The sequence below is a fragment of the Dipodomys merriami genome, unplaced genomic scaffold, assembly GCF_024711535.1.
Source record: "Dipodomys merriami isolate MVZ:Mamm:240054 unplaced genomic scaffold, mDipMer1.0.p SCAF_16, whole genome shotgun sequence".
NCBI classification, from domain to species: domain Eukaryota; kingdom Metazoa; phylum Chordata; class Mammalia; order Rodentia; family Heteromyidae; genus Dipodomys; species Dipodomys merriami.
In genome coordinates this window covers 35,621,044-35,629,677 of record NW_027202937.1, presented here as the reverse complement: position 1 = coordinate 35,629,677, position 8,634 = coordinate 35,621,044, and positions in this window count along the sequence as shown.

The following is an 8,634-nucleotide window of genomic DNA, read 5'->3' as shown; positions in this document are numbered from 1 at the left end:
AGAAGGAAGGAAGGAAGGAAGGAAGAAAAGAAGGAAAGAAGAGGAATCTTAAACTTCCAGTTTTTTGTAGCTCTGGAGATGGAACCTAACAAAGGCTTTGGGAAGATAAAGCATACATTCTACCACTATGCTGCACCCCTGATTACATCTCATGAACTTTGAAATGTCCTGCTGTTTGCAAGTTCCTAGCACCTACCACTAGAAGGAGCTCTCAAAGGATATTACATAATTGGAAAAGGAATCTTCCTTCCCTCTCCTTCCCTCTAAGCCAACATATTCTTTTTTTTTTTTTTTTAATTGTGAAAATACCATACAGAGAGGTTACAATTACATGGGCAATGTAATGAATACATTTCTTTTTTTTTGGGGGGGAAGGGGTGTGTCCGGTTGTGGGGCCTGAACTCTGGACCTGGGCACTGTCCCTCAGCTCTTCAGCTCAAGGCGAACACTAACACTTGAGCCACAGCACCACTTCCGGCTCTTTTTCTTTTTGCTTATGTGGTGCTGAGGAATTGAACCAAGGGCCTCATGCATGCAAGGCAAGCACTCTACCACTGAGCCACCTTCCCAGCCCCAATGAGTACATTTCTTATCAAGCATTGTTACCTCTTCCTATGTTTCCCCTTCACCCCTCCCAAAGTTGTAAAGTTCATTTTTCGACATAACGACTTGTACATCTCATTGTTGCAATGAGTCCACCTGTATCCCTATTTAAACCATTTGTTTTTCCCTTCCCCTCCACAAATTATACCAACATTAAATACAGTGAAAACAGGGGTTATACCATGGGGGAGGGACATACAAAGCAACAAAGAAATCATCTTATAAATATATTAGAAACAATTGTAAGAAAGAAAAAAATTTGAATCTTGGGGTTCATTTTGCCTAGCATCAACTTATCTGACCATTTTTGCTTGTCTCAGACATATACTAGTTATTGCAAATAAGGGAAACCATGGGACCTATGTTTCTTTGGGCCTGGTTGACTTCACTTAATATAATTTTTTCCAAGTTTTTCCATTTCCTAACAAATGGGACAATGTTATTCTTTCTGATGGAGGCATAGAATTTCATTGTGTATATATACCACATTTTCTTGATCAATTCATCTACTGAGGGTCAGTAGAAAGCCCATGGATTGGGAGAAGATCTTCACTAGCCATACAATGGACTAGGGTCTCATATCTAAAATATACCTGGAATTCAAAAAATTAAATACCCCAACAACAACTCTTCAATACATAAGTGGGCTAAAGACTTAAAGAGAAACTTCTCTGAAGAGGAAAGAAGGATGATCAATAGACACATGAAGAAATGCTCAACCTCCCTTTCCATAAAACAAATGCAAATCAAAACAGCACCTCACCCCAGTTAGAATGGTTATAATCAAGAACTCTAATAACAACAGATGCTGGAGGGGATGTGGACAGAAGGGAACCTTACTGCATTGTTGGTAGGAGTGTAAACTTGTTCAACCACTTTGGAAAGTAGTATGAAGGTTCCTCAAAAGACTCCACATAGAGCTCCCCTGTGACCCAGCAATCCCACTTTTGGGCATTTACCCAAATGATCCCAAACAAGACCATACTAAAGCTACCAGCACAACTATGTTTATTACAACATTATTTACCATAGCTAAGATATGGAACCAACCCAGATGGAAAAGGAATCTTTAGGATAGGGATCCCAACAAGGACATGTTAAACACAAATTAAACATGTTTTGCGTAATAATCATTGTTTACTTGTTGCCACCCATCTCCCAGGTAACAGATTGTTAGCAACAATCAAGAAGTAGAGTTGGAAATTTGGTTTTCTCCATTTCTCTTGTAAAGCATGCAGTTAAAAAAAATGTTGCAGCACACACACACTCACACATTTGCATACAAAACAGTTCAAGTTTTTGAAATCTGTAGAGGTTAAAAAACAAAATCAAAACTGAAAATGAAATAATGACACGTTCTGAAATAAACTCCTCTGGTATAATCTGTGATTAGCCAATTGTATTGGGAAATGAATATGTAGTCTCTAACTGCCATTTCTTTGTGGAAATAAGACCAAGGAGATCACTTTCTCTTTCCTGTCTATTTCTTGATTTTAAACAATCAATAAATTCCCAGCCTAGTAATGCATTTTCCTTTTCTGTGGTTTCTTGGGATCATTTCTAGAATTATTGTGGTTCTGCTTACCTCTGCCTGCTGTTTCCAGACATTCAAGCTTTCCTCTATAGCTACAGCTGTGGGTTTCTCATGTGAAACCACAGATCACTTGAGAGCCACAGAACTGATCCTGACAATTAAAATTTTAGCCACTGTCCTGTGGGGTTTTCAGAGTCTCAACAGAGTCCATACTTTAAATCTAAATTCCTAAATTACTACCATCTGATCTCTGAAATAGTCTTGGATTTCAGGATCTCTGAAGGATTCCAGATCAGTCTTTATCAATTTTAGTGAAAGTTTGTACATACCCAACACACAAATATTCTTCCCAAATACACCCATTAGGAAATAAGACCATGAGAATGGGAATTTGGCCTTTCCTCTGTGTCTACTCTTGCGGTCTAGGACCCTAGGCCTACTTATCTGTGGGACATATTCCAAGATCCCCCAGTGGATTCCTGAAGCTGTGAGTAGTACTGAGCCCTGGATACTCTGCTTTTCCCCCACATACACTTTTCTATATTGAAGTTTTTCAGTTCAGCACAGGAAGAGCTTATCAGTGGTAGATCCTTACAACCTCAGCGTGTATTATAAAAGAGAGGTTACTTGAACACAGACATAGCAGTATCTCAAAATTCTATCTGCTAACCAAGATGACTAGTGGATGACCAGGTGACTAGTGGGTAGGTAGTTTATGCAGTGAATTACTCTGAACAAAGGGATGGTTCATATCCCAGCCCAGATGGAGCAGGATGCTGCAAACATTTATCATTCTATTCAGGACTGTGCAATTGAAACCTAATAACTTGTTTACTTCTGGAGCTTCCCATTTAATATTTTTGGACTGAGATTTACCATGTGCAACTGAAGCCTCAGAAAGTGGAAGGAAAGACTGTTGTATCTTGCCTGTGTAGCATGACTGAGCCCTTCATTAACATCTAGTTGTAGTGATGGTTTTCTTCAGAATATGCTACAAGGCTGGATAAAACACAGGTTGCTATCTCTGACCCTCGAGTTTCAAATTCAAGTCTAGAGAGTGGGCAAAGTTTGTATTTCTAACAAGTTTGAAGGTTATGCTAATGTTTGGGGCTTATGAACCAAGTTTAGAAGCTCACAGATTCAGAATAATTAGAATTTCCATCAGAAAGAAAAACGTGACAAACCTGAAGGTGTGGCAGAGTAGAATTTAGCCTAAAGGGGCTGGGGCAGGCTCACTTTCTAGTTAGTCTACTAATGGAAAAACAAAAACCAGCCCCAGTTAGAAACAGTATTGAACTTTGAGCCAAGTAAAACATGTAATACCTGTCCCACTTAATGGGACCTCTGGTCATGAAGAGAAAAAATAGTATGGAGACTTCCCAGTTATTTGTTTAGAATTGAATATATAGTCACTTTCCATTTTTGCCCTTGTGACTGACTACTGACAGAGTTTAATGTGTGAATTATTAATCACATATGCTATTTAGGAAAGGAAGTTTGTCTCATTGATTTATTATCTCCAAGATAGGTGTTCATTTCTCCATTGCTTTGTATAAGGGGTGGATTTGAGTCTGGTAATGCAAAGTAGTCACAGGGGCAGTAGAAAAAAACTTATTGTCAGTCTCCAAGGTTGTGTGTCTGTATTTCACAAATCACTTCAATTCTATGAGTGGAGTCTATCTGGCCCACACTCACTCAGCTAGGGCTTCTAGAAGCTAAACGTGGACTGAATCACCTTCTTTATAGGCCTAGACTTTTTTCAACCTGTTCAGTTGTCTCTTTAAAAAACCTGGTATATTCAGCTGCTATGCTGATGCTTCTAAATAGGTGTACACATTTTTTGCTATGTACTAGGGGAAACAAGAAAACTCACAATCACATGATTCTTCACAATGGAGTCTTTTAATATAGACTAGTCTCCAATGGAAATAAATGTAGGCCTGAGATAACTGCTCAGTTTCTCTTCTGTGGGGCTTTTCCAAAAACAGAGATTCCTCCTCAGCCAGATGTTAGTCAGTCCAGAGGTATTGGAAGAATTAATGCTCCTGGGAATGGTTCTTATCATTGGGACAAGAGCAAACCTACCTGGGGCCCCTGCCTCTTAGTCCTTACTCTTTCTTGGATAGACCTCTGTAGTGCATTTTCTTGTTTTCTTCAAGGATTTAAGGTAGACTTAGCAGCAGAGGCAGCAGTTGCTATGTCTTTCCCTGTGTCCCTGCTGTTCTGTCCATATCTTTCTTCTCAAAACTAGCCACATCCAAGTCTTTTCTCAGTCAGGCTCTGCAAAACAAAGGAAAATTCAGGACAAGACACAGAATATCTGATACCACTCAAATGTAAAATAAATGGAGTACAGAAGTCATATAGAATTTGAAGATCATGGCAAAGTTTACTGAACAAGGGTGGGGATGAAATGATGATATTTATTTTTCTTCTCAGGAAGAAAAAAATGGTAAGCAATGGTTCTATGGAGGACTCTTTGCTGTCGTTTTACTTATTACACATTCACACCTCGGATTTCTCCACTGAAACTCCTAATCATTACTTTCTGAACAGACAAACCTAGTAAGCCCTTTGATTCTTATTAAGTACACATTTGTACGTCATTTGACATCCATGTTCTTGGTCTCTCAAAAACTCACTTCTCTTGATTCATTTTGGCTATAATTTGCAATTTCTTATTTAATTATTTGACCATTCTTCACTTACTTGCTTAAGTCTACTGAAGTATGGCTTATTTGTTCATTTTTGTCTTACAAAATTGTTTTTTCATGTTCCACTTCGAGCTGTTAACCGTCAGTTGCCCAATTTTAGAATAAATATCGAAAAGCGAACCATTTAAAAATAAATTTCTTGCCAGGTACCTGTGGTTCTGAGCTCCAAAGGAGACTAAGGATACTAGTTAGAAGCCAGCCCAGGCAGATCCATTCAAAGGCTGGAAGTGGAGGTTTGGCTTCAGTGGTAGAGTGTCAGCCTTGAGGGAAAATGGTAATGACAGCACCCAGACCATGAGTTCAAGCCCTAGTACCAGTACACACCCAAAATAAATTCTCGTAATCCACACTGCTTCCATTTATATCAGAACTGACACAGGGACTGGAACACCTAGAAAATTTATACTTGTCTGCACAGGTGATTGCACTTCTTACAGCCTTAAGATCTATGACTGATCTATGACCAGTGTGTCAATGGTAAAACTGGTCAATTGGAGCCATGTGTACATTGAACTATCTGACACTGAGTAAATGCCATGAAAAATGACTGCACAGTATAATCATGGGCAAGAAATTACAATGAAGCCAGGCACAGATGCCTGTTATCCTAGCTACTCAAGAAGTTAAGATCTGAAGATCATTGTTAGAAGCTAGATTGGGCAGAAAAGTTTTCATCAACTCTCATCTCCACTGAACCATGAAAAAGCTAGAAGTGGAGGTATGGCTCAAATAGTAGAGCACCAGCCTTGAATGGAAAAGCCAAGTGAGATTGTGAGGCTCTGAGTTTAAGCCCCACTTCTAGGACACACACACACACATACACACACACACACACACACACACACACACACACACACACAGAGGTGTGCATTTATATACACATACCAAAAAAAAGAAGAAGAGAAAAGAAGAAGAAAAGTTATCATTGAAGTACATCTGATCATGAGAATCAGAAGGAAGGGAACATTTGACACTCTAAATAAGATTTGGAGGTCTTAGTAAAAAGTGATCTTGTTCTTCTGAAATTTATTTTATGTTCTAAGTATATGCAATTTCAAGATATTATCTCTGTATAGGGAGGTTAAAATTATATCAGAACATAATACTGCCAACTCAACTACATTTTCATTCCACAAACATGTAATAACAAAAAAACTGGATATTTTTCAAGACAAGATGAGATCATTGCAATCTGGATTGGAAATGAAGGGTTTGCCATATGAAGGATTTGTAACATGATTCCAGGTCTTGTCTTTGTTTTTAAGTATTTTCAGATTGAGAAATTATTACTTCAGTGGGTTAGTTATGTCAAGGATCTCTTTTAGTAATCATTAAAATATTTGTTTTAAATATGCCCACTATAAAATCCATAGTTTATTTGTCATAGGAAACATAGTCTTCATTTTTCAGAAGCAAAGTCATTAATTAGTGGTTTTACATGCATGTCTTTTCATCTTACCTGGTGATTCTCACTCTTCTGCCCTCTTTCCTTTTTTCTATCCCTCCTTCTTCCCTTTCCTCTTCTCAAAGGACTTAAAGTACTCAAATCAGTTAACTGTTTGGATTCTTTCTCCTTATAAGCATCAAGCTTTTCCCTTTAGCTCAGACTGAGTCCTTGGCAAAATGCTTTATGGAAGTTCAGGGAATAGAAATGTCACATAAAAATTGAAGGAGCTAGCAAAAAAAAAATAGTTTCCACCTCTCCAAGATAGACAGATTTTTTAAATGATTTTCCTGGGATCAGAGAGCCAAGGCCATATTTACATTTTAGGGTATTATGATTCAGGATTTTGACAACAATACAGCTATTTCAAATTTAAAAATGAAATATATTTCATAAATTCATATACATTTATTATTTCATAACTGTTCATTTTTATATTTCTGTTTCTAGTTTTTCACCACAGGTCCTATGTGATACATGTGGCTGAGTGAAGTACCATTTTGCCTTTCAAAACAGTTCGGTGAATACATTCAAAGCTATTGTCATTTTCCTGGTCAAAGATGGCATTGTTGGAGTAAGCCTATATAAACTTTCTTTCCTGCTGAGTAGACCATGCAGAAAAATGCTTATTTTGTTTTTTCTTATAAGAATAAAACTACAATCTTTCAACAGAACATGTTGATTATGCCATCTGGCACATAATTTCTATGCTTAAATTAAGCAGAGAAATCAATTCAGTGTTGAAAGATATTATCCGTTTAACATTTTTTCACCTCTAAGCAATTTGAGAAAGGAGGGTAAAAAAATAAGTTGTTTTCATTTCTAAGTATGTGAGTTATAGGAGTCTTGAATCTCTTCTTGCAAATATATAGAAAAATTATAATTTATAAGTAGATAGCTATGACCCACTGGGATTTTTCATCCTAAACTCATGCCCAAACTATACTATAACACTGGAAGTTCTGCTGGGAGAGCTCTGTCAGGTGAAGCATAGAATCAATAAATGGCTGGTGTGATAGAATGAATATGAAGACTGGCCTAATGAGTTGTCTACATTGTGTTCAACCTTTTATTTCTTATTATAGGATAAAACCCAGAGCTTTGTGCACAATGGACAATCTACCACTAATTACTCCTCAAGTTCTTACACTCTTCTTTGATAAGCAGTTTGTGGGTTCACAATGTTGTCAATAGAGAAACTTAATATACATAACTCAGATTTCCTCTAGGGCTACTTAGCAATATCAAGTAACGAAAAGTTAATGGAGGTTGAGGGGCTTGAACTCTGGGTCTGGGGCACTGTCCCTCAGCTCTTCAGTTCAAGGAGAACGCTCTACTGCTTGAGCCAAGGTGCCACTTCCTGTTTTCTAGTGGTTTATTGGAGATAAGAGTCTCACAGCCTTTCCTGCCCAGTCTGGCTTTGAACCGTGATCCTAAGATCTCAGCCTCTTTAGTAGCTAAGATTACAGGTGGTAGCTACCTGACTATTCCTGAGCTTTTATGCTCAAGGCTATCACTTTACCACTTGAGCTACAGCATCACTTCAAAAGTACTGAGGAATGGAAGTCTGCTTCATCAGGGTTCCTTTGTGTTTCTTCTGTGTCTCTCTTCTAGTGGGCATATGAGCATAGACTTAGTGAGCCAGAATAGCCTCTGACCAGCCTACAGCTGCTACAACATAGTGGAGTTGATCCATCAGAGCTAGTTCCAGGAAGCTCAAACAGATGTGAAAAACTACCAGGATTAAAAGAACATTGAACTGCATGTTCATATGGTACCAAATGGGAAAAAGCTAAAAATAAGTTCAAATTTCTGCTTTAATTGTTTGCAGCAATTTTAACAAGTCATCTTAGCAGTTAACCTTTATATGTTACCATTTTAATAGTGAGTTTTTTTAATGAAGAAATAAAGATTGAGAAATTCACATTTTGGGGGAAGGATTTCATCCAGAAATCAACCACCTGGAGTTTCACAAAAGCACACCTATTTGGTCTTTGATGCCCACCTGCTTGTTGATGTCATAACACACCTGTGGATTGCATGGCCTGGTCATTTAGGAGGGAAAAAAAATCCTAAGAGTTTTTTTACAAAACAAAGTTGAAGCATGCACATGTATAGAGTTTTAAGGACAACTAGACTGTAATAGATTTGCAATATATATGAAAGCAAAGAAATGAGAGTTTTGCTACAAGACTTTGCATCATAACAAGAATAATTTTCATTGTATATAATAGCTTTCAAACCATATTTATATGCTGAATTTCCCACTAATATAAGCAAATGGGTAGGAAAACATGGGTTATCAGAACAGATGCAAATTGGAGTAAGACTTTGGAGGT